Raw genomic sequence first — 26,942 nt, forward strand, 5'->3', positions numbered from 1 at the left:
ATTGCCATGCTGAATCACCTCTCCCCGTGAGTTTCTTGTTTAAAAAAATGTGTCCACATTTACAGGGCAGAGCATGACAGCACTGTCTGGGTTGACACTCAGGGTGACCACCATCGCGTCTCCTAGACATAGGCCATTCCTGTGTCGTGGAAACTCCTCCTCTCATCCTTCATAAGATGCATAACTGCTCTGAACAGCAGTTGTCCACTCCACTGCAGGTCTACAGAACCCATTCCTCCCATCGGACCCCCACATCGGCACTGTCACCCCGTGGCCCCCTCCACCCTTTCCCATCCCCTCGTGACCGCTTTTCTGCCCTCGACTTCTATGGAATCGACCTCTTTAGCTTCCATGTGGACGTGCGGTCCAGCAGCGTTTGCTCTTCTGTGTTTAGCTTATTTCACTTAACAGAATGTCCTCAAGTTCTGTCCCTGTGACTCCCGGGGACGGGATTTCCTTCCCTTTTGTTTCTGAATGATATCTGTTGTGTGTTTCTAGGCCCATGACTCTCATTTTAATTTCAGAAGGGCATTCATTGAGGCCAAGTACTAGTGTCCAACACAATATAAAATCTAATGAAGAAGTCTGACACTTCCTGTGAACACTGCTGAGGTGCATGTCATTCGCTCCTGCGATCTCTAAAAAAAAAATCAATCAAATTCAAACAATGCATGATCCTTCATGATAAAATGAGAATTTAATAATTAAAATGTACTTCATCTTCTCACTTAAATTGAAACCTTCACTCCTTCTGCTCAAAAGGTTCCCGTCTCTTGAAAGGGTTAATGCTTATGAGAACTTAATACCTACAGGTCAGGCAGATTCCCAGAGTCAAAATCGGGTGGGGTCGCAGGAGTTAGGTAACTCAATCCTCCCCTCCAGCAGGAACCAGGCCACGTGCTACCAGCGCCTTTCGGCATGTGAGGGGCCTGAGGTACTATTTGTCATGTGCAGTTTGGTGGAGGCCAGAGACAAGTGAAGACACCTGGGCTTGTGTGAGCTGGGGAGACATTCCTGGCAGGGGGAGGGGCAGGATGTGGCCTTCAGGGGCCACCCATGGTCACTGATGCTGTGTGCCTCTGTGAGGCGCATACCGTAGCCAGTCCCTCACCTGGAGGACAGGCAGAGATGATTCACAGAAATGTTCGTGTGGTGTGTGTGTGTTTAATACACCAAAGCAGGGGCATTTTATGAATTATCTGAACATATACAGATATTATCTGAACAGATTGCACTGAAACACGAGAGCTAGGATTAAAACTGACTAGTAGAAAGGATCTATCAGACTCTACCATTGCCTCTTTTTTTTTTTTTAATTCAAGATAAAAAGTAAAATCCAGGTTCACCACCCCTTACAGGCAAGTTGGAAACTCCAAAAGTCTATGGAAACCAAAAGTGGTGTCATAAGTCTAGCACACAACCCCAAACGAGGATATTTACAGACTCCCCGTCACCAGGCTTAGAGGGAAGAGTCCTTGTTTACCATGCTTTTTTGGAAAGGAAGGGCCCCATACTGTCATCTTTACTACCATATCCCCATTCTAAAATCAGAAAGAAAAAGAAATCTACGTTCTGAAAAGCTCCAGCCCCAGAGGTTTTGTGGACAGATATTGTGAAAGTCTGATTAAAGCAGGAGCCTGGTGTCTCATTAAGATACAGGAGCACCTAAGTTCAAGCGAATAAAGAGGGTGATGCTTCGGATTAAAACTGAAAACCTGGCCGCGGTCCAACGCTGTCTCTAACAAACATCCAAACTCTGTGCCAGCTCACTGACCGCTGGCATCGACTCCAACATCAGCTCTGCGTTCAACCAGAAATCCGCAGTGGGTATTTCTGTTTTGTCTTGATTCTCTCCACTGCCCCCACCCCTCCCCCGCAGAAGGACACCTAGTGAATCAATTTAAAATAAACCTGGACCCACATATTCAATTTAACTATTGAATTGGAACAAAACCAAAACATCAAAATAGTCCTCAGAAATGACAGAGACAGAATCAGTGTTTTATTCAAATTTAGTCCCCAGGCTACACTGTAGCAATAAGGTCAAACACTTCCGTGGGCGGGAAAGACTCTCAGTTTACCCACCCATCCATTTTTTAAAAAACTTTCCCTTGGGGAGAAAGGGAGGAAGCTTTGCAAGTTCGTAAAACAGCTTGAAACTCATGCCACGTGGACTGCGTTTTTTACCTGGCTGCTCTCCAAATCCAGCTCTGTTTTCTATATCTGGGTTTCTTTCCTTTTGATTATCTTCCTGTTACTCACACGTATGACATGAGAATTGGGTGCTCCAGAGGGAAGTTCAGCTTCTCAGCTGAACATGAAGACTCTCAGGATGGTCCCTTTCAGCGATTACAAAGTTCATGGGAGAGACACAATGCATCTTAAAATGCTAATACTTCTAATTTAGTTAATTCGATTGAGTGGTATGAAATGACACCTTGCTCAGATATGGGTTGTTAACACATTTTCAGAAAAACCTGAATGCCAAATTTCCCTCCTTCAAACTCCTGAGAAGGCTATTTTCATCATTTCTATTCTTCCTGTATGTGGCAATTGCTCATCTCCTTGGTCCCCAAAGAGTTTTAAAAGTAGCTGTGTTTGCGTCATTTTTATCTTGTTGCTTCAATCAGGAGCTTATTGGTGAGTTCGCCATCCTCTCCAGAGCCCGTTGTTCAGCAGGATTCAGTGTGAGCAGCTCCCTGGGGAAGGTGCAGGTGCCCGGGACATCACTGTAATGGCACTTTTTCAAAGCTATTCAGAGCCTGCCTTGGCCCAGGGCAACTTCAAAGAAGAGGGTCTTACAGGAATGAGCAAGCAGATAACTGCCCAGAGGCTGTTCAGGAGCCTTGGCCAAGACATTACAGCACGGTCAAGTTTCTTGCTTGCTTCTCAGGAATCTGTTCCTTTTTTTAGGCAAATCAAGAATATCCAAAGCACACAGAACTGTTTAGATTTCTAGATTTGCTTTTGTTTGTTTTCCCTTTACTTTCTATCACAGTCCAACTGAGTCATATTCATTTTTTAAACAATTTAAGATTCCACTTAATTTAAGTAGTTTTATGTTGTTTGAAAAAGTCCAGTGACAGTTCCTATGAGTTCAGCAAAGAAGCACGTCCTCTCGCTGGCACGTGCCTTGGTTGGACAGGGTATGCTCCTGACTCTTTCTCTCCCTCCTGCTTGCTGAAATGTGATTCTGACTTGTAAGTCAGCGTCCTGTTGATTGACACATGCCTCCTCTCTGTGCTGGGTGCTGGCGGAGCCCTGAGAAGTGTATGAGATGACACCTCCTGCAAGGTGTTCCCATGACCTCCTCCCCATCCACCAGAAATGTGCCCAAAGCCCCACGGCAGTATGAGAAGTCAGCAGAGTGCTAGAAACAGACAGTGCCACCAGGCCTTGGTGAAACTGAGCAGAGGAGACAGTTCCATGGCAGGTCACAGGGCCAGGATCCTGTTGGTCTGAGTGGTAAGGAGGTGGCAGTCATTCTGAGAGGTGCAGGGGGAAAGAGGATAGAGAGGGCTTTGTGGAGGGAGAAGGCTGAAGGCAGCCCACTCACAGGAAAGAAAGACTTGCTGACCATCAGTGAAGAGCCCAGGTGGCCAGGCCGAGGACTGGGATTTGGAAGGCAGGGCTGGAAAGTGCCGGGCTTGCATTTGGATGCAGGGGACTTGAAGGCTGCTGTCAGTCACCACCCAAGCTACAAGAGGCCTTGAGGAATCCTAGTAAATAGATGCAGAAGGACAATGACTGTGGATGGGGGGAGGCGGGGTGGACACAAAACAAGAGACCAGAGAAAGCAGGAGAAGCTGACCCTGGGAGCAGCAGGACCAGGAGGGGCCGTGAGAGAGAGGGGACAAGTTTGAGGAAGGTTTTCAGACTAACTGATGGCTAGCACAAAGCCATCTGAAATTAAACATTCACTTTTGCACACCTATTTTTAATGATCCTGATAGATTTAGAAAACAGTCCATTTTCCTTGTAACCCATGCTCATTACATTAGCATCTAAATTATAAGTCCTTCCGTGTAAGCCTATCTCCTACTCTCCTTTCAAAAAATTAATCCAGAAACTGTCAAACACAAACTTCTATTTAACAAAATGAACATCTGTGATCACCCACCGGGAGCAGAATCCTAATTGTTCTAAACCTGGCATTTTGCTTTGACAACCAAGTACCTATTTTTTTTTAATACTTTGTTTCCTTAAAACACCTGCTTTCTTTACATACTGACTTCTTAAGAAAGAGATTAATTTTTATTGGCAAGAACAGAAGTTATTCTCCAAAACAGCAAAGGGAAGGATCAGCCCAGTAGAGGGGTTGCCTATTGCATTAAATAATATCCAAAAATATTAATCCAGATCCACAAACCAAACAGGGCCCTGCCCAGTTTTCTCACATAAAAGCTAGTCTGAAAACCTCACCTCTTTGGAATTAGGCTGCAGGGGAGGTCACAGTCCTTTGCTGTAGAGGGAGGGTAGCCACCACCACCCCAGTTCAGGATGGCTGTATTTCCATTAGAATTGGCTGTCCTTCCTCCATGGCCCCTACCCCCCTTCGCCCAAATCTAGTTATTCAGTGAGTTATAATTTGGCACTAAAATTCAATTAAGCTGAAACTTTGGTCATACGTGGTCTTTTTCCAGCAAAGCATAATTTCTTTGACCCATTTTCCAAACGTTAGCGGATCAATTTTTTAAAACTGAGAGAGAGGTAAGAGTTTATTTAAAAACTGAGCTCAACATTTCTAGAAACGGGGCTGGAATTTAAAAAAAAAAATAAAATTCAAATAAACAGTCAGGATGCGGTGTTGCTGTATGAAAGCGCTTGAAGTTTTCATAAGCACTTGTCAGCGACCTCGCAAGGCTTTGCCGACATTAATTAATGTTCTCTGCAGCCCTGTAAGCCATTTTACCAATGGAAATTCTGATGAGAAAGGAAGGAATGAGGGGTTCAAGGCCGCGCTGTTGTGAGTCGGCTTCGGAACTAGGAATTGAAACCCCGCGGTTCCCAATGAGCCAGCGAAAGTCTGTCGAAGTATTGAGCACCCCTATTGAAGACTGTGGGAGCTTTGGCGGCTTAATGGGATTGTGTTCGGTCCTCGGGCTCTCCTTTAAAAGATTCCATGGCACCAACGAGACGCCAATAAAAGGGCCTCTCTAATTGCTTTCTGACTTTCTATGAAACTTTCTAAGCTATACTGACATCCTCGAATACAACTATGGAATTAAATCGTAGAGAAAGGCGAGACAAAGTGGGTGCGGAGAGAAAAAGCGGTTCTCAGCGAAGCGTGTGTGCGGTGGGGGGTGGCTGGGGGAGGGGAGACGGGGCGGGTGTGAAGTCTGTGCCGGGAAAAGAAAAATATGAGTGTTCTCTTTTGTGTGCGGACAAACAGCCCAGCGCGGGGAGGTCGGGGCCGGGGTCACGCGGCTCCGGGCTGCAGCTGCCGCCGTGGGGCGGGGGTCTCGGGCGGCCACCGCGAGTCGCGGCCGCCGGCGGCATCAGCATTCCGGCTGCGCGAGCGGCTGCTGTCCTCGCACGACCCCGGCCCGTCCAGAGCGCGCCCGGCACCCACCGGGCCGCCGAGCAAGGTAAGCCTCCTCGCCGGGCAGCCGCGGCCCGAGCCCAGGCTCCAGGCGGCCCCTCGACAGCGCGCACGGACCGCTCTCTCGCGCTGGGCGGCCGAGGCGGCTGGGTGGCCCGAGTCTCCGACGCGGGAGCTCGGAGCCCGGGGAGACCGCCCGCAGAAGCGCGCGGCCAGGGCCTGAGCCTGGGCCCGGCTCGGAGGCGAATGGGCCTCACTCAGCGCCCCAAAGGACCAAGCCCGACCCTGGGCTGTGTCCCCTCTCTCAGAAGTTCAGGGGCGCTCAGGTGACCTGCGCAGGCCGCCCGCTCTGTGAACCACTCCAGGCAGAGGCCTTACCAGGATCTCGGGCGGGCGCTCAGCCTTGGCGGGCCAAGCAGGTTGTCCCCAGGTGCTCTGTGTGCCGCCCTCGAGCCCAGCTGCCTTCCCCGTGCCGCACACAGACCCCCGGGCTAGACCCGCCAAGACCCCTACCCGCTTGGGGGCTCCCGTGCTGTCCCGCGTACCCAGTCCGCACCCTGAGAGCAACCGCACATTGTGGGGTGCAGAGGGCAAAGAAGTGGCGGCGTCGGCGAGGCGCCGACAATCAAAGGCCGGGGGTGGCTGCCCGCCGCGTTGCCCACGGCCAGGCCAAGGGCATGAAAGGATCTTTATCCTCGAGTGACACGGCCGGCGGTTTCCTCCTGCCTCCCCCTCCCGCGGCCCTAATTGGGGCCGGCTGCTAATGTGATTAAAGGCCAGTTAAACGTTTCTCGGAGCAGACGGTGGGAAGAGGCCGAGACCCCTGCCCCCCTCCCCGGGTCACACCAGGCCCTTGGTCAGGGGGTCGGTAGCAGTGCCAGCCCCAGGACGGCCTGGCCGGGCGCCCTCCGATTGTTCGCCCCGAGGCCGGGAGGCCGCGGCCGGGCAGGCGGGCTCCCGGGGCTTTATGTAAGCCGGTGGGCTTCGGGCCCGGCCGGATTTGGGGATTCTTTCCGCACAGTTTCCATTTTTCTGGCCTTTGGAACTGCGCCCCGAGCCCTCGGAGCCCTCCCCCTCCGGTGCCCGGCGCCAGCGGGGCCCAGGCACGGGGGCAGGCCTGGGGGTGCCCGGCCTTGGGGATTCGGACCACTCAAATCAGGTCGGGATGGGGTCTCCCCACCTAGGACAGTGACTCAGAATAGTGGCGCCCGGTGGTGTGCTGAGACCAAGCAAAGCTCATGACCCCGCGGCGCCCCTGGAGGCCTCAGTGACCGCCCGGTTCCCATGTAGGCTGCTGCGTGGGTGGTCCCGCCCGCCAGGGAGGGCTCAGTGCCTCTCCCGCCCGGGGCGCAGGGCCTGGGAGCCAGTGTCTGCGCCGCACAGTCCTCCTCACCCGCTTGCAGTGTCTCCCATGGGCTCACGCCCTGCATCCAAAGGCACTGAGGACCCCTCCCCAAGCCCTCCTGGCCTGGCAGAGGCCGTGCGCTCGGGGCGGGGAAAGCCACCAAGTGCCCGGATCAGCAGGGCTGGAGCTGGGGTCTTAGCCCCGCCACCCGCGGGAGAGTTCGAGAAACGGGAAGGAGCCCCGCGGCGTCTAGCCGTTATGGGCAGCCCGCAAGGCTACCTGTCCCGCGCGCTGCATTCGTTGTAATTGCTTGGTGGTCTCTGGGGGGCTAAGAGCTGGCCCAGCCCAGTCCCAGCGCCCCTGGTGCTGCAAATCTGGAACCAGTTAGGATGGGGAGAGGCAAATAAAAGCCAAATGGGAGCTAGACGGAGGGAACTCTGGACGTTTCGTGGGTGGCGGGGCTGCCAGCTCCGGTGGCTGCAGTGCTGGGCCCTCCGGGACAGGCGAAAGCAGGTGGGACACGCCGCCGGATCTGAGCGGCAGGCCGACACCCTCCTCCCGCCCGGGAGGAATCTGTCCTCATCCTCCGCGAGATGCGGAGAAGGAAAATGCTGCAAAGCTCAGGGCGCGCGGTGCCGGGTCCTGGCCCAGCCCAGGGGCGCAGGGGCTGCCTCGGCCGGAGGGGCGAGGAGAGGCCTCGGCGCCTCGGCTGCGCTGTGTCCCCAAGACAGCCGCCCCGCGGTGCCCGGGCCATGCTTGCCCTTTCAGATCCTACAGTCTTAAAAATTAATGTGCACCAAACAGGGATGCCTCTGTGGACCTCCTCCATATAGGTTGTTTACGTTTTTCAAATATTTTCTGAAATCCTCTGCAGAGCTTCTTCACATCTAACAAATGTCAGTTTGAACAGATCCGGAGATATGAAATGAAAATGACATTTTAATTTAAACAGGCTGAAAACAGAGAGTATTTTTTAATATTTTTGTAAAAATGTATTGTGAATCTAAGGTTTCCTCGTGTTCAAAATCTATCATTTTATTGATATTTAAAATAGACATTTTGTACATTTTTAACCAAAAAAAAAAAGAAGAAAAACAAATGCCAGAAATTAAGAAAAGGCTGCAGAGAAAATGGAGGAGTAACTACAGTCTATCTTTCTCTCTCACTTTTTCCCCAGTATTTTTTTCTAAAGCTCAAAGAAAAATACAGTGAAAATAAAATCATTTTATCTTAAACTAATACATAGAAATAACTAATTTCTTTCCAGGTGGGTGGAAGGGACCTTGTTGTTGTAGTGTGTAGAGAAAATGCTACACTCGAGTTGGTTTTCTTTTCTTCTGTTGCTCATAAATTTTTGGGAAGAAGGAAGGAAATAAACAGCTTCAGATTTCGGTTGCTGTTGATGATGATGCTGACGATCTGTTTATTGAAAATAGATAAAATCAGAGCTCTCCTTGAGATAACATTTGCACAGGAAAAATGACCAATTATTTTTAAACCAAAAAATGTCTGGTTTTGTTTGGTAGAAAACAGTAACGTTTAACTAGTTTGTAACGGGCTTAGAATAACCTTAGGGTTATTTAACCACAGCTGTGCTCATAAGCAGTAACCTTCTGGTTTTTATGTTAATCTTGAAATTTTTTTTCTGAGATGGTCTTCCCACTGATTTTATCTCAGTAAACGGGGAGTATAAAATAAAGCAAATGATTTTGATGTCCTTGGTAAATAATTTTCCATGTTTCAAAACATGAAAAACATGTTGATGGCTGCTTTTTAGGAATAACCTTTAAACTGAACAGGAAAGGGAAAGATACATTTTTATTGTATCTTTTGTTTGCCATATGGAGAAGAAAGGCCACTCTGTGGGAGGATGTCTTGCATTCTGGCTCCAGGTGACTATTTCTGCTACACAGACACTCCACAGTGACCCTCTCAGTTATGGCTTGTGTAATTGTGCAGTTGCAGGAAGCCCGATGGTTCTGTTTTGCAACAGGAGTGCAGGAGAGGCCCAGAGCAGGCACACAGGACACCCACCCATTCTGCAGCCTGAGCCTCCTCTATCTGACACCCTCCATTTGTTCATGTTTGGGTCCTACCTGGAGGTTTCTCCTTCATCCAGCAAGCGTCTCTGTCTTTTAAAATCTCCCCAGAGGCCCGGTCATTTGTCAGCAATGTCAGGGGCCCCAGGACATTTTCAGTGAAACAAAACAAAACAAAACATGACCGAGTTGTAGAACAAATCTTGGGATTCAGGTTGTCCTGAGCTTGCTGGTCTTGCCAGGGTCCAAAGGTCTGGAGAGAAAGCCAACAATGGGGCATATTTATTCACATCCTACAAAAGTTGGTAACAGGGGTTCTGGCCTTGGACCTGATTGTGAATGGGCCGTTGGGTGGATGTGTGTGCGTGTCAGGGACTCTGTTTCTGCTTTCATTCTGTGTTTCTGAGAAAATGCAGCCCCCTTTGCGGGTGCTGGGGCGGGCAGTGTGGCAAACAAGACGGGCAAGATCAGGAGGAGGACGCTGAGTCTTGAGGGTTTGCTGGTGCCCTCTGCACTTATTACACCTGAAGGGTTAGTGTTGTCTGGAATTGTCCAAACCGGAGGCCAGACCCAGGAAGGGAGAGTGGGCAATTAGAAATAAAAGTACGTGTCTGTCAATGCCCCTGGAGAAGGGGAGAAAGACTGCCATGGGAAGCTGGAGGCTGCGTCTGAAGAGGCACAGGCTGGGACTCTGCACCACATCCAGGTCTCCGTGGCAGGGGCAGCTCCCTTTTTAGAAAGCCAGCAAACGGAAACCTGGAGCCAGCCCCAAACTCCAGGCCAGACTTACCTGATGAGAAAACAAACTGGGTCCACCCAAAGCCTTCCTCCACCTGCCGGCTGCCTGCAGGAGGAGGTTCCGAGGACTCCTTCCCCTGCGGGCCTCCCAGCATCTAGAAGTTTATGGCTCTTCACTCAGCCACCCCCAGATACCTTACTGTCAACATTGGCTGGGGACGGGAGAGGCTCTTATTCCATCTCCTCAGTCAACGCACAGAGTGTGGAGCTTCTGGAGCTGGCCAGCCCCGTGGAGCTGTCCTGGGAGCCCCTACGGCACCAGCCACATGCACATGTGGAGAACTGTGTGACCAGGAGAAGAGAAAGGCCTGTCTGCAGGCTGGCCCTGGAGCCTTGGGAACATCAGCCACCACCGCCATGCCACAGCCAAACACCATGCTCTCAGCCCCACACCCTGATGCCACCGTCACCTTGCGGAGCCAGCTGCACTGGCACACGGGGAGAAGCCAGCTGCGGAAATCCTCCAGTGTGTCCTGGCCCCTGGCCTGTGCCCAGTGCTGGCGTCCTTGTTTGAGAACAAAGGCCCGGAGGCCGTCCCAGAACCAAGAAAGGCTGAAAGCAGTGGCTTTCAAAGCTTGCTGACGTGGCCAGGGAACGGAATACCTTGTGGGTCTCAACCCAGCGTGCCCCCAGCCACTGCATGTACAGGATGGACCATTCCTACGGTGGAACCGAGGGCTTTCACAAAGGACGGGCATGCTACAACGCACCATCCTGTGTGCTGCTCTGCTCTTCTTCTTCTTCTTCTTCTTCTTTTTTAAAACTCAAATGGTGTCTGCCACCCACTTGAATGATCCTAGGACATAAACGAGGGTGGTATGGGGTTTGCAGTGCACTCTGCAGAGCTGAGGATATGGGACAAGGCAACTCAGGACTCGGCCCAGGGGAGGCCACAGTCCCACCTGCTGCATTTCTTTCCGCCATGCCAGGCCTGGGGTCCCACCATCCTGCCGGGAGTGATTCTGGGCAGCACATCTCATGACAAGGATGTTGGGGAGGTCACCTCCCTTCGTTCAGAGTTTTGACTTATTCCTCTTAGGGGAAGGATGTCGACTCCCAACTCGAGAGTCACAGTGAGATCCCACACAGGTGGCAAGCACCTGTCCCATCTGTCCCTGTGCCTCTGGCCATACCCAGGACATTGTCTTCTCCCTCATTCACCCCCCAGTAAAGTCCTCTTCCCCTTCCAGCTCCACCCCAGGCTTCCCTTTGGGCCACTTCCAGTCCCCGCTGCAATTTGCGGATCTCACAGATCAGGGCGGCCCTGGTAGACACCTGCCAGGGTGGTAGAGCCTGAAGACACGTGCGCCCTGCCCAACATGTGGCCTTCATGGGCAGTCGGCTCTCTGCCAGGCCTTCCTGTGCCAGCCTCACGGCACCGTGGAGCCTTGGGAACAGGAATGTCCTTCTCCCCATTTTACAGGTTGCTGAGGGCCATTGCCAAGTAGGAATGACGCATTGAAATTTCCTTGCCAGCGTACCCCATGCTGCTTAGAGGACATTCGATGGGACATTGCATGTATGCTTTAGTAAGGTGACCTTGCTCAAAGACCAGGGCGGATCTGGGTTTAGAGCTGATCAGGTTTGAGGAAGTTTCCCTGCTCCTTGAGTTTAAGGCATTCCGATTTAAGACAATAGGGGTTTTAGGGAAGTTGGAGGTTGAAGATTATTGCTGCTGGGATTAGGGTGTTCCTGCTGCTTGTTCCCGTTGAGATTCAAATGGGATTTGGAAAAAAAGCCTCGTGGAGTAGGTGAATTGGGCTGGCAGAACTGGGATTTCCCCAGAACCTGTTTGTGCAGAGGCCGGTGTGAGTTCCGGAATAAAGGATTGCTGTTTGAATCTACAAGGTGTGTGGTGGCTCGTGATTCTGTGCCAAGCGGAGACATTGGCAACAGGTCAATATTTGGGGTCCAGAAAGGTGTGGTCTGTGTCTATGGGGCAGCCAGTGAAGACCCTCATGCTCAGTCTGCCAAATTCACAGCCCCTGGAGCATGGCCCAGCTGGACCCTATCCCTGATCCTCACGGGCAACCTGCATGCCCCTCTCTGCTTCAGGAGCGCTAAGTTGGTTTCCTTTGGCTGTTCTTAACTGTCCCCTCAGGAGCAGACCACAGCTGTCCCACACCACTATTAGTCCTCGTGGCTTCAGCCGGGAATTGATGGACTTGGCTCCAATGAAATGTACATCGGGAAGGGTCACCCCAGCATCGTCTGTACACACACAGAGCCATGTCACACATGTGCTCACATGCATGGGACACACACCAAGCCCTGGTCCCATAACTCCATGCATTTAAGCTCAATGCATCAGTATCCACCAAGCCTCCTCTCCATGCACATGCATGAACCTGTTGTCCCATGGACAAAACTATCCTTACAGGGAACAACAGTTGTGTACCCGCTGGCCCAGTGCCTCCATTCCAAGCTTCCTGTGGAGCCAGCTTGGGGTGTAGAGCCCTTTGTGGGCTACCTAGGCCCCAGGGCCTGATCTCTGGTAATTCCCTGGGATGGGTCCATCCGTGCATGGGCACCATGAAGTCATGCATCTGCTCCCCAAGATGGACGTCTTGGATCTGCAGTTCACCACAGCACCTGTGACCACCTCCACCTGCCCACCTGTTGTGCCTGGGCATTGCTTCTGCAGGTTTGTGCCCAGATAGGTCTTCACTTGTGTTCTTTGGCAAGCGCTGCAGAAAGTGCCTGAGTTCCACTCCCCACCATGCAGCGGGCCCTGGGAAATCACCTGAGGAAGCCCAGGGCCTCCCTCCTGGTCAGGAGTGCTGGACCCAACAGGGAACACAAGCAGGGCCATGCACGGCTGGGCAGACGTGAATGGGGGGGCAGCAACTTTAATTCAGCACAGCCTGCCAAGCTCTGTAGAGAGAAGCCCTCGGACATGTGGAGTGGACGTAGTGACATGGAGACGGTGTCCTTCCTGCCTCAGGTGTGCTCCACAAAGGCAGCTGGAATTCCCTGAGGAGTTGGGCTGGGGGTTGACACGTGGCCCCTGGTGTGTCGAGCTGGCCAGTGCTGGCGGGGACAAGCCAACACCCCAGGAGAAACTGCAGGCCTGCCGAGGAGGACATGGAAGAGGGGAGAAGAGAAGTGGCCCCGGGGCATGCGTTGGCCTGACTTGCCGCCTCCATAAACCGGCAACCTGAGCCCAGTCTGCAGACCTTCCTCTCCTGCGCTCTGCTCCTGCTCTTCTTCATGGTTAGGGGGACCCTGTGGCTGGGCGGGCTGCCCACTGGCCCAGCGATTTCCTTCCCCAGGGTGTCCGAATAGTTTGGGTGGTGTGAGTGGACAGGAGGGGGGTGCCTGACCCAGCGGCCACCCTTCCCTCTGGAAGCTGAGATTGGCTAACAGGGCACAGAGGGGGCCAAATCAGAGTCAGACCCAGAGCCCAGTGGGGCTGAGGGTGTCACACTGGTGCCAAAACCTGAGCTGACTGCCACTGTGCCACTCTGTGGAGCTCTACTAGAAAGCAAGGACCTGGGGGGAAGCTGAGCTGAGACAGACAGACCTAATCCGTCCTAACAAAGCAGAGGTCAGGGAGAGGGAGAAAGCTCTTAAACTCTCCCTGAAAGTCACTAATCTGGGTCACAACCTTGTCACCTCCCCAGACCCCACCGCCTCCTGAGACCTTCACCCTGGGAGCTGGGATTTCACACTGTGAATTTGGGGCACACAGACATTCAGCCCCTGGCAGACTGCTGGGTTTCCACTGGAGGCCCACCACGGCTCTCCCAGCTCTCTGGCTGGCCAGCAGCAGGACTGGGGACGTGTAGCTCCACTGCACAAGCCACTTCCCTGCACTAGACACCTGCATTCTGTTGTTCCATTTCTCTGGAGAAGCTTGACTAACGAACGCAGCTGCTAAGGTGACCAGGGAACTTGTAGGGAGAGACTGAAGTTTATCACATTGGACGGAGTTGGTGATGTCCTTTGAGCCAGGGCCAGCTGAATGTGAACTTGTTGGTCACAAAAAGCAGTAAATTCAGCTGGGCATGGTGGGGCACACCTGTAATCCCAGCAGCTCAGGAGGGTGAGGCAGGAGGATTGAGAGTTCAAAGCCAGCCTCAGCAAACAGTGAGGCCTTGTCTCTAAATCAAATACAAAATAGGGCTGGGGATGAGGCTCAGTGGTCGAGTGCCCCTGAGTTCATCCTCAATCCCCAGCCATCCTCCATCAAAAAACAAAACAAAACAAAACAAAACAAAAACAGAAACAGTAAATTCAATGATAAGCCCACTTGAGATGAGTTTCTATCACCGACCCTCAGAAAAGTGGTGATGGGAAGGTGTCAGGTAAAGGCCACAGCTGTCCTGTCCATACCTCTGTCCTGTCCACACCTCTGTCCTGTCCACACCTCTGTCCTGTCCACACTGGGTGAGGCATTCCCAGGAGAGCCATGGCAGTACTCTGGGGCTGAGGCAGAAACCAGGTCTCATCGAGAAAACCTGGAGATGCCAGGGAACCCGTGTCCAAGACGGCCCCGCAGGCCGGTGGCAGCCTCACACTGTCAGATGGGCTGTGCACACTTGGGAGGGGACCTACCTGCTTGGTGACAGTCCCTACACCCACAGCCTCGTCTGTGAGGTGGAAGGTAGGAACAGCTGGGCTCACAGACGTCAGGACAGGAGTTGGGGGCCAAGGTAGAAGTAAGAGGCCCCCGTTTTGCAAATGGACAGACCCCAGGAATTAAAAGAGGCCCCGATGGGGACAGGCAAGCCTCTGGGAAGTGAGCAGCCCGTCCTGGGACAGAGATGTCTGGGCTGAAGCCAGCAACAGCCCAGGTCCCTCCTCTGAGAAGTGAGGTGTTCTCTGTAATGGGCAGCCACATTACGGCCATTTCAGGGACCTAAAATCAAGGCCTGGGGCTGGAGGCCACTGTTTCCCATGGTGGCCACCAGGAAACGAGCCAGGCAGGGGGGCATGGGCTGGTCTCCATGGAGATGGGACCAGGATCCCTGAAAACCACAGGATCCTTCTTCCTCCGCCTGAGTCAGGGCAGCACCAGGTGCGTGCGGACGGCTGCACTGTCCATCCCAGAGGCTTCCACCAGCAGGTCTGATGCCATCCGGCCACTTCCCTTGTTTTACAGAAACTGAGGCCCAGGAGGAGGGCCTTTCGACAAGTCCTGGAGTTAACTGGGGGCAGGGCTGGATGGCAGCCACACCAAGGCTCCACCGTCTCCCGTGGAAACCCAGGCCCTCGTTGAAGCCTGAAGTGGCCTTTCTGCACCAGGCTGCCGAGATACCTGCAGTCACCAATGGCAGCGTCACTCTCCAGAGTCGAGTGAGTGGCAGAGCAGCAAGTGTGCGCTGGAGTGCGGGCTGGATTCAGGCAGGCGAGAGGGCACTGCGGGGCCAGGCCTCTCGGGAGGACGGTCCTGTTGCCAGGTGGTCTTTGAATTCTGTTCTGCTCTAAATATAGTTCCTGGAGCATTTTTGATCTTGGTAATCATGCAGCCATGGTGCCGAAATAATTGGTCCCTCTCATCTCTTCCAGCTTACAGCCGAGGGCAGCTGGAGACCCAGAGTCCTGGTGCCAGGTGGACCCCATGGATGCCTAGAGCAAGGGAGAGCCCTTCCCTAGGGCTCCCTTCCCCACCTGCGATATGAAGAATGGGGAGAATCGGCCTAGACCTTGCTTGGGTTTCTTCTGCCTCCCACGTTCTGTTCCCAGCCTCACGGGAGACAGCGGGTCGCCACAAGCAGGCACAGAGGTGCCTTCCCAACAAGGGCCACTTTCCTGGTGTCCAGATCATCTCTTCAGCCAACTTCCTGGAGACCCAGTACTTTCTCTTCTGAGAGGTAAAATTTTAAAACAACCTAACTGGTTTTCTCTTAAATAGAGGAAAACATAATAAAGGAACAGATCCCTACCCAGGAAGTCCCTGTTGACATTTCCTGAAGTCAAGTCCAAGGTGAAGAAAATGCAGAGGATACAGAAACTACAGAGAAACCTGGAAGCTCCTCCTCCTGCCCAGCCCCTCTCCCAGCAGACCCCACCCCCTGGTCTTGCCAAAGAGGGCCTGGAGCCCAGGTCCCAGCTGCACAGGACGAGGTCCTCGCTGCCTCCTGGAGCTTCTAGCCTTCACCTGCTGCGGCTGGAATGAGGACGCCACTTCCCGAGGCCTCCCAGGGACTCAAAGAATTAGCTCTGCGCAGGCTCTGGAAGAGGACTCCCGGCCCATGGAAGTGCTCAGTACTAGCACACGCAGTGACTCCCGCTTCTTCCCAGAGCATGTGCCACCAGCTAGCTCTTCTTCTTTGTCTAACCCCAAATTGGGTCACACTTTGTCCAGCTCCTCGTGCTTCGAGACCCAGGCAGCCCAAAACGTGCAGAGAGATGCAGCTGCTCCGTAGGGGCCCCAAGGGTGGCTGTGAGCCTCTGATCTGTGGGTCCCCAGCCTTTGCCGCTGCCCAGACGCTGGTGCTGCACCAGCCCATCCTGGCCCGTGCTGGGGAGTGTTTTTAATTTGCCTGGATTCACCCTTCCTTTGATGGGAGTGTGTCCCCTCTCCCCCGTCCCCACAGCGCTGGGGTCTCCACTGGCTGCTCTGTCACCCTGGCACTTCCGTGGATGGGGGGCTGGAGTTCAGAGTCTGTGTGTCCCCGGGAACCTGGTGTGGAAGTGGCCGTGGGAAGCAGTCAGGGACCACGGAGGCCGTGGCGAGGCCACAGAGCAGCAGAGGTGAGGGTTAGGCTGAGGGTTAGGGGTGCCCTGGATCAATAAGCTGGGAGCTCAGCCAGTTCCTTGGTACCCCAGCAGGCCTTCCAGAACACTCTACAGAGGGACGTGCCTGCCCCGACCTTACCCATTAGCTTTCCCCAGCGCTTTCCTAGGTTGACCCTCGGCATCTCAGGACTCATTTAAACATGAGCTCTGGGCCCTTGAGGGACGCCTGCAGGGACAGGGCCCTCTGTCTATGACACCCCCACCCCGCTAGCAGATTCAATTCCGACCTCAGAAAGCCAGGCGCCTGTGGAAATAGCGGATGCCATTCTGAGCCAAGCCCAGCGGGGATGCTGATGGGAACAACCCCGGTCAACATCCAAGTGGCCACAACACAGTGACGCTGTCTGCCACTAAGCCATTAGTCACTTAGAGAAAGTTCCAGGAGGGAGCTCTGCACATTCCCAGCAATGAGGAGACAGCCTCTCCAGTAGTCAAGTTTCTGTGTCAATGTGGTGGGGCCACAGAGCCCAGGTATCAGATCGATCATTATTCTGGATGTTTCTGTGGTGGTGTCTGTGGAAGAGTTTAGCACTGGGAGGAGTGGACTGGGAAAAGCACTCTGCCCTCCCTGGTGGGGGTGAGCCTCGTCCCATCAGTTGATGGCTGGCAGAGAACAAAAAGGAGGACTGAGGGGTGGGAGGGAAAGGGAGGGGGAAGGGGATTAGCAAGGATGGTGGGACGTAATGGTCATCATTATACAAAGTACATGGGTGAAGACTTGAATTGGGTGTCAATCTGAAAAACTGTGGCATATATGTGTATTAAGAATTGTAATGCAAAAAAAAAATAAAGTACATGTGAAAAAAAAGATCTGGAAAAAAATTTTAAAAAAGAGAGAGGCCTGGCCTGAGTAAGGGAGGAGCCCTCCTACCCCAGGGCTTTGAGCTGGGACATTGTCCTCCTCAGGCTGATGCAGTGAATGAGCATGGACGGTCAGCTTAGACAGCACTCAAACTTCAGGAAGCCGGAGTCAAGATGGAGGTGCTGCCGGTCCAGTTCTGGTGAGGCCCTGGCTGCCCATCTACTGGCAGCTGCCTTCTCGGTTCCCACTTGGTCACGAGCAGAGAGGAAATGCCAGAAGCTCTTGTGTCTCTTGTAGTGGTGTGGATCCTTCCCCTACCACCGGTCACCTCCCAAGGCCCCACCTCCCGAGGCCTTTGCCCTGGGGATTGGATTTCAACCTAGGAATCTGGGTCGGGACACAAACACTCAGTCCTAACACGCTCTGAGTCTGCAGCCTGCAACGTCCACGCTGGGACCCCCCGAGGTTCTCCTGGGGCTCAGCTGGCCCATGTAGGTTTGGGGACCTGTCATCTCCAAAGTTGCAGGAGCCCATTCTTTATCATAAACCTCTGAGAACATGTGCACCCTGGAGAACCGCGACCGACCCAGCCTCCAAGGTGACAAGGGCTCCTATCCGGAGAGACTGACAGTGTGTTCCTGAGAACTCCGAGCATCTGCGCAGGTGGCTGGGGCGACAGCCGCGCTGGGCCCCATCTGCCGCCCCTGCTCTTCCCAGCCCTGCCCCCCGCCCTCCTCAGCATGGCCTCCCTGACTGCCCCACACGGCCCCTCCCAGCCTCCCGTGGCCCCTCATCCTGCAGCCTCCCTTTGTCTCTTGTCGGGCCGGTCATCTCCACAGGGAGATTGTAAGCCTCTTGAGGTCAGGCAGAGGTTGTGTCTTCCACATCCGGTCCCCCTCACTCTGGGCAGAAAGTGGAGCAGGCTGGGGCTTGGGGAGGCCCAGGATGGAGAGTGGGCTGCCTGCAGGAGGAGTCTGAGGCCCTGGCGTTGGGTCCTCAGCGCTGCCACAGGATCCAGTCCTTAGAGGTTGGTGTCCCAACCTGTAAAAAGGGCATGAGAATGACAGGCATCAAAGGTCCTCCTAAATTTTTTTATTTGTGGGTTTCCCACGGCTGGAGCTGGAAGGTGAGAGGCAGAGGGCAGCAGCTCCTTCCCATGCCCACAGTGAGGTGGCCTCATCCAAACACAGTGCCCACTAGCCCGCTGGCCCCCCACCCCGGGGACAATTTCTGGACACCGTGGTGTCCTGGGGAAGGCAGCAGAGATGGACTGGGGGCATGAGAGGACACACTTTCACTGACCATCCAGCCCAGCAAAGCTAGAATCCGTCAAAAAGTAAAAATTCCATTTGTAAACAAGATCGAATTATTTGATTGTGAAACCAGGGTCCATGGAATTTAAAATAATTTAATATGAAACAATATCATTTGAAATGCTGACCAGCCAAGGAGCTGGAGGCAGGGAAGGCTCTATCCTCCTGTGCCCAGACACGTGGAAACCCAATCGCAGGGAATAAAAACAAACCATCCGCTTGTGGGGCTCCGTAGAGAGTCAGCTACGTGGCTGCCCCGGGCCAGGCTCGGGGGCAGCCAGCCTGAGGTCCCTGTCCCCTTGCAGGTGGCAGCTTCGACAGGCAGGCAGGACAGGACAGCTCCCGGCAGTGCCAGGAGGCTACAGAGGAGTGAATAGGAAGCCTATCATTCAAGCCGGGAGGGAGACACACTGTGAGCCTTGGACATAGTCAGGGAGGCTCCGGGGAGCCAGGTGTCACCATGACAAAGACAGCCACGCAGCCGGAGGAGGCATGTGCACAACAGAAAAAGTGGTGGTTTCCAACCCAGCTCTGCCTGCACTGCCCATGTGGCCTTAGGCCAGCAACTTGCTGCCAAGCCTCGATTTCCTCCTCTGCGAATCATCCCAAGCTCTGGTTGCTGGGAGGGTCAGGGGTTATCCCCTTACAGACCCCAGAGCTGAGGTTCCCATAGGCAGAGGCACTCCAGGTGGATCCGAGATGCAGTTGGTGCCACCCACAGAGCCCCGCCGGGACCGGTGGACAGGTGTCCTGGGAGCCAGGCTGGGGCTGATGCCTCTGCAGTAAATTGCTTGGGGGGTGACTCAGGACCCTGGCCACAGAGCCGTAGGGGCAGGCTCCGCAGGCATGGGGTCAGGAGGGCACCCGCAGGGGCCTCGCAGTTGGTGCCTCTTGGAGGGGCCGTGGAGGTGGAGTCTGCAGACCCTGGTGCCCGGGCACTCCATTTCCATGCATTCTTCCTCAACATAAACACGCTTGGACGACTTCAGGGCGTTAGAGCAAGAAAAACAAACCCAGGGAAGCCAGACCCAGAGCATGCAAATGCTGACTTTCATGTCACATCCAGAAACTACATGTTCATCAAGCCACCTGCCGGCTTGCAACTCAGTGGGGAGATGCGGGCTTGTTGTGTTTAGAAAAATCCAGCTCTCTGTACAGCTGCAAGGGGAAAGGTCCAGGGGCCGCCTCCCCTCTGTCATCCCGGACACAGCTCCTGCCACAGAACAACCCTTTGAGGCTGCCTGGGGGTTTCTGGTCCCTGGGGACACCCGGGGTCCAGTCTCTAATGCTCAGTGGGGTCCAAGAGTTGCCCAGATCTCCTGTGCAGACCCAGACCCCAACCTGGAGCCTGACTCCCCAGTCTTTCTCTCGTTGCCACCCCTGGCTGAGATCAACCTCCCAAAGGCAGGCAGGACCTGGGCTGGCCCCAGGAGGGGTCAGGGAGGACAGCCAGGCTCAGTCCTTCAGCCCTTCACACACAACCAACCACCTGTGGGCTTGGGGAGGGCCGGGTCTCTCCTGCCCCTGGAGATGGAGATGCAGAGAAGCGTTATTTTTACTCCTCCCTAAGCCTTGCCAGATTACACTGTCAAGGCCAGCACTTTGGAGATATTTCCTTGGTTTCGCAATGCGCGTGGTGACTAACACATGCTACATTTTGAAAACTTCTCTGGGTAAAAATTTAAGCCGAGTCTCCAATGTTAATGGAGTGCATGACTTCTCAGTGTCTGTTTTGTAATCCAAGACTCCAAAAGGACGTGGAATTCTATAAAATCAGGTAACGAGGCGCTGGGGCAGGAGCTGCCCTTTGAAACCACCTTTATGGGCAGCAGCTTCAGGTCTCTCCATCATCAGGTAAGTTACAAAGCCCTTCACGCTCCCTGCCTGGCTGGGGCTCAGGAGCTGCCCGTCAGGCGATCAGAACCTGGACTGTGGAACCTTGTCGATGGCTCCTCCAAGGGGATGTGCCGAGTGCCACCCAGCACCAAGAGGCTCCAGGACACAAGGGACACAATGAGTACACGGATGTTAAAGGACTGCAGAGGGACATACCCTGATGAGGGATGAAGCTGGACTGAAGCCCCGCTTGGCTCACCCATTCTGCATGAATAGATGGCCCCAGGTGTCCCCACTCGGGGCAACTGGCACAAAAACTGTTAGTTCTGAGTGTCTATGAAAGATGTTGGGAAGTTGGTGGCAGGGCACTTGGTGTCCCTTTGCACCCATGACCACAGTGGCATATAGGAATCAGCTTGATTAGAAGAGGGGAGGGAGGAAAGAGAAGAGCCGGTGAGGGTAGGGGAGTGACTGTGGGGCCCTGAGGGAAGCTGCTCCAGGAGCAGGTCCAAGGCCACCTGGGCCACGGCCGGCTGCAGACTGCCGGCGAGGCCCTGTGCCCCTCACCCCTGATGGTTGATTTAGTGGAGAACACTCACCAGCCTGTGCTCACCCTGGTTCTGGTCACCCTTCAACACTGATCTCCACGGTGGCCTGTACTCTCCCTGCAATGCAGCTGCTGGGCTGGCCGGGCTCTCCAAGTCACCAGAGCCCATCCAGCACCTGGGCAGAGTGGGCACTGGGCGACTGCCTGCTGAAGCCATGCACCTCTACCAGAACAAGGGAGCTGCCCCTGCAGCCCAGGTTGGGTCTCGGGGGTGGCTTCACACTGTCAGGTGTCCAGCCCTGCTCAGGTAGCTCCTGTGTTCTCTGTGACCTCCCAGGCCCAAAGAGCAGGGCTGGGCCAGCTCTCTAATCTGCTGAGCCCAAAGCAAGGCCCAAAGGTGACAGTGCAGCCAGAGACATTTATGATACAATTAACTCCTGATGAATATTGATCCTTCTTCAAAGTTCAGGACCTATCTGGATTCCTCGCATCACCCCAGCTCACCCCAGAGCAGTCCCACAAGCCTCAGGCCATTGAGGCTGGGTGCCCCCGATGCTGTAGGTCACCCCTATTCCCAAGTCCTGACAAGGACCCTCCCTACCCATGTTCTAGAAACCATCATGGTCCATGGCAGTTGCAGGATGTCAAAAATGTGCCTGTCCAAAGAGGTGACCTTGAAGGCCTGGAGGAAGAAGTGTCCTAGCCGGGCAGGGGCAGGTGGGAACCCATTCAGCGTGGGCAGCTGTGTGTGCTCCTGGTTGGGCCCAGGGTAGGGTGAGACACTGTTCCAGCTCTCAAGACGTGGGAGCTAGGAAGCTAGGGGGCAAAAGACAGACTCACAAAGAATCACGAGAAAGTGTGATAAGTAGACAACCAAGAGTCCGTCTAGGGCATCGAGAGGGAAGGATCCACTCCAAATGGGAGTCAGCTCAGACTTCCCAAAGAAAGGAAATTTCCGTCATTGTCGCAGGCAATTCCAATTCAGTGTCTCCAGAATGCATGTTCTCTTGGAGGCAACCGGGGCCTGATGGAATCACTCAGCTTCTGGTAATAAGGAGTTCGTCTGGGCCGGAGAGGGAGGTACTTTAAAGTTCTTCTTTCTTCTTCCTCTTCTTCTCTTTTTTTTCTTTTTTCTATCATAGCAATGACACACAATGCTTGAGAAGACATTTTCCTTAATTCAATTACCAAGTGAGCTAAATGCATTTGCTGGAGATAATTAAGAATCTTTATAAATATAAAACAATTATCCCATCAAAATACGGAGCTCTATGTTATTATTCAAGTTAGATTTTCAATCAGAACCCCCACCACACACACACACACACACACACACACACACACACACTTTTTCAAAGCTACTCCAAAGCCATCCACGCCTGCCTCCGACCAGCATGCCCAGCTCTGGCTGGCGTGGAAGGGTGTACCTCTGTGCCCTGGCCCCCCTGGCTCTCCAGCGGCCTGCAGCCGAAACTTCACTCACTTTTCCTGCCTAGCTTTGGGCCAGAGCAGTCAAAAACAACCACGAGAGAGAGAACAGAGGACCCTGGAGAGTCGGGACAAGTGCAAGCAGTGGTACCCGGGCTCGGATCCTGGAGCAGGGAGAGATTTAATGGGAAACGTAAAATCCCAATAAAGTCTGCGGTCAGGTTAGTAAGCACAGTCCAACGTCAGTGCCTCAGCATTGGCCCAGAGACCCCAGTGATGTAGGACGGCTAACAGGGGAAACCAGGCAGGGAGCATACTGGAATTCTCTGTTCTCTCTTTGCAACTTTCTGTAAGTCTAATTATCCCCAAATAAAGTGCTCTGGCTGAAGGAGCAAGGAGAGGAGTCCTGCGTTGAGAAGAGCTCCGATCCCCACCCCCAGCTCCAGCTGCAGCCAGCCTGTCACTCCACAGATGCATTGAACTGGGACCTGCAGCTGCCTCCTTTGCTGCCCCTGGCTGTCCCTGGTCCCCTGAGGTCTGGGTGTGGATGGTGTGCCAGCCATGCTGCTCGTGTGGCACCTGTGAGCGCCACGTTGGATGTTTGACCACACTGCACTCAAGGTGTGGAGGCTGAGCTGGCGGTCCTACCAGCAACAGCCAAAGGGACCCGTCTCGCAGACTTGGCCAGAATGGAGAGACAGACAGCCTGGGCCCGCAAATCCCCAGCCTGGCAGGGACAGCCACAGGGCGGGCACAGTGCTGACTGGGGGAGGGGCTGTGTGCATGGCGCAGGCGGTGCCTGTCACATGTGTAGGGACTGCGCTGCTCTCCAGGGTGGCCCCGTGCTAGCACTTGTTCTGTGATTGTGTTTGATTTCTGTGGTCCCCCTGAACAAGCCCCTCATCACTCACCCACCTGGGAATCACCTTGCTGCCCCATTCCCAGAGCCTGGGCCTGGCAGGCGGCGGGCTGTTAGGATCCCTCAGAGTCTCACTGGGACTTCCAGAGCCCCTCCCACCCTACTAATAAAGAACATTTTAATGAACCTTCAGATACTTCGACAATTTTTTTTCTGCTTTAGGCAAAGTCGCACAGATGTTCTCGGGCTCTGAGGTATCATGTCGAGACCCCTGCAGGCCGCACAGACCCAGCCGGGTCCCCAGGCCACACTTACCAGCTCGGTGACCTAGGGCGAGTCACTCAACATCTTTGATCCCTCATCTGAAAACAGGGATAATGATACCTGTCCTGCAGAGCTTTGACGAGGATTGCCCAAGCTAATGGGTGTCAGGGAACTTGTTCCCATCTGGCCTGGGGAGGGGATCAATAGAGGAGAGTGGGTCTTGCGAAACGTCCTGGCCCTTGGAGCCGCCAGCCCTATTTCTGTCTTTGAAAGCTTCCCGAGAGAGCCTTGGCCTGATTCTGCAAACCAGACTTCCTTGTTCAGTCCTCCTAGGAGCTTGGAGCTACTGGGTGAAGTCTCATCACCTGGGGTTCCGCGGGGCCCACCCACACCTCCAGGGCTCTGGCCCCCTCGCTCGGTGTCCCCATGCTCTCTGCTGGGCTCCTCCTCCACACTGGCCTTGGTGGGCCTTCCTGGGTCATCTGCCGCATCCTTCCTCCAGGCCCCCGGCCTGGGTTCCCTCGTGCTAATAAGCGCGAGGCCCAGTGTTTGTGGAGGAAGAGGATTTGACTGAAGTCCAGGCCCGACTCGGAACTTCCCCCCGACTGCCTTCTCCTCCCTGGGTGTGCTGGGGGACCGGGTCCAGCGGAGCCAACTCGACAGGGTTCTAAGTGCCAGAGGATCTCCGCGGGGGCTGGAGCCTGGACACGGCCCTCCACGTCTCCTTGTCGGGACGGCTCTTCCACCTTGGGTCCTCTCTGAGGCTTGTTCGGCTAACGAGATCAGACAGGCTTGTAATTTTAGGTGACTGCAATGGCCGCTAAGACTGGAAGAGAGACTCATGCCCTGGCATTCCCACAAATTCCTCCCAGTTTGTTTAGCTTGGGAAATTAGGCAAGAGCAGGTAGGGAAACAGCGGGTCAGATGCAAGCCATTGCAAGAGACTGGCTCACTTGACCAACAGCCTTACTCACTCTCTCGTCCTTTCTGTGGGCTATTTACTTATTCATTTATTCAGCAAATATTTACTGAGTGGCTAACATCTATCTCCACTTTTCACCCCCACCTCCCCGCCAGGCCTTTGCTCCGGCTGGGCCCTTCACCACGCCCTCCCATTGGCCCACTGAGTGTCTTCCAGGGGAGGTCAAAGGTCACCTTCCCTGGGAAGCCTGCCCTAGGGTGGCAGGTCGGGCAGTATCCCCGTCTCTCCTGCGGAAGGCAGGGGGCCAGACAGGCCTGGCTGAGAAGCAGAGCTCCCAGCTGTCCCCAGTGCGGGGCTTGTCACTCAAGCTCTCTTCCTTGCTCCCCCTCTATAAAGCGGGGATGGTAATAGTAACACTTACCTCCTGAAACTAAATGCCCACGGGCATAACCTAAAAATCGACAAGCATCCGTTTTGATGTGCAAGAAAGTCGAGGAGCCACCCAGGGACCCAAGGGAGCGGAGAGGCAAAAATTAGAGCAATGAAGCTGTCCTTGACCTGAAGTCACCCTGAGGGTGTACAGAGGGGGATGTTGAAACCAGCACCCTCACTGGAGTCCAGGGGAAGGGCTCCCCGATTCTCAATGCTTACCCTCCTCCAGGCCACGGCTGAACTGTTCTCGCCTCCCAGAAGTGAGCCTGGCTTCAGCCGGGCTCTGGCTAAAGGACTCTGAGAGGGAGGGATGTGAATCACTTCTAGACAAAGCAATTCACAGCCCGTGCCAGACCGCTGGCTGTCTCCTGGTCCTCGGCGCCAGTGGAGGCCCAGCCGGACAACACAAAGCTGTCTTGCCACCTGGCTCATGCCCCGTGGAAGACCTGTGCCAGGAAAGTTGCTCTGGGTCCCAGCAAACCTTGCCGGAGCTGTGAGAGGCAGAAGTAAGCCTCTGTTGGACTCCCCACCTGCAAAGGGAGGGATTGCTTGTTACTGTAGCTTTGCTGACTGATACAACTGGCAAAAACACAGGACAAGCAGACCTGTTCTCTACCAGGGATCTTGGTAGAGAAAAGCCAGTTCCCCCGAGAGAGTTATGACCCTGGGTCTAACCCACAGTGTTTGGAACTTGATTTTATAACTTTTGTAAAAGGCACTTTCTGTCTTGACGGTGTGAGGAAGGGGTGTGCCGTGGAGAATGAAGAGAACCGGGTAAGGGGCACAGAGGCTGGGCACGGCTGGGAGATGCTGGGCCAGCCCCGTGTTGATGGCCAGGGGAGGCCTCGCTGAGACGTGGAGTGTGAGCATGGCCTATGGGCCATGTAGACCTGCAGTGGAGAGGTCTCTCCCGTTTCTGGGTCCGACTTTAGTTACTGGGTGCCCTTGTTCATTTGCTTGTGTTGGGTTGCTGGGTGCCCAGGCTGCCCGTGCTGCTGGGCTCAAGCGTCTCCTGCCTCAGCCTCCAGGAGGCGGGGACCCCAGGCACACGCCCCCACACCCCACTTTGAAGGTCTTATTGTTGTTATCAAGTTGTACAGATCTTAATAGAGTCTGGAGGTAGGTCTTTATCAGATGGATGAACGGAAATTTCCCCTCCTAGTTTGGGACGTGTCTCTGCATTTTATTAACCCGTCTCTCCCAAGGTAGGCATTGCTTATTCTGATATCTGTTTTGGTCCATTGTTACTTACATGTGTTTCTGGGTTTTGAGTTCTATTAAGAAATCGGTGTCTACCCCAAGGTCACGGATATATTCTCTAGAAGTTTTACGGTTTGGAATTCTGTGTGTAGGCCCATGGTCTATTAGAACTTCATTTTCCTGTATCGTATGAGGAGGAGATTGAGGTTTATGATTTTATATAGCTTCTAGATAAATATTGTATTTATAGAAATGTTATTTATTTTAATAAGAATTTAATATATTATTAATGTAATCACGGTCTTGTTTATGATACCGATATAAGTAATATTACTTTGACGACAATAATGTAATATACTTTATGTAATTCATATTTAAATTAATTATATATGCAACTCAGCTGCATTTTTATAAGTTTATGCATGGATATCCAAGTATTCCAGCACCATTTGTGTTAAAGACTTTCCTTTCCCCAATAATTCAGGTCGGACCCTTTGCATAAACAGCCCAGAATCCACACAGAGCTCCTTGTGGGTGCAAAACTCCAGCCTCTCTGTCTGGCTCTGTTGATGGCCCCTCACCCTGGGACCCCCCTGCTTGGCCCCTGGTGTTCTCTAAGATGGGCTCGTGAGAATCTGCTCCCTTTGCTCTTTTCCAGGTGTTTTGCTGTTCTTTGCCTACTGCATTTCTATACAGATTTTAAAGTCAGTTTGTCAATTTCTAGGAAAAGGCAGACACAGTGTTAATTGGGCTTCAGTCGGGTCTATGGCTCGGTGAGGGCGGAACTGCCACCTGGTAACGCTCCCCAGCTCTGGGGATGGGTCTCTCTGCTTCCAAGAGCCACCTTTGATCTTTGTCAAAGTGTTTTGCA

Source organism: Ictidomys tridecemlineatus, chromosome 5, assembly GCF_052094955.1.
Source record: "Ictidomys tridecemlineatus isolate mIctTri1 chromosome 5, mIctTri1.hap1, whole genome shotgun sequence".
In the NCBI taxonomy this organism is placed as follows: domain Eukaryota; kingdom Metazoa; phylum Chordata; class Mammalia; order Rodentia; family Sciuridae; genus Ictidomys; species Ictidomys tridecemlineatus.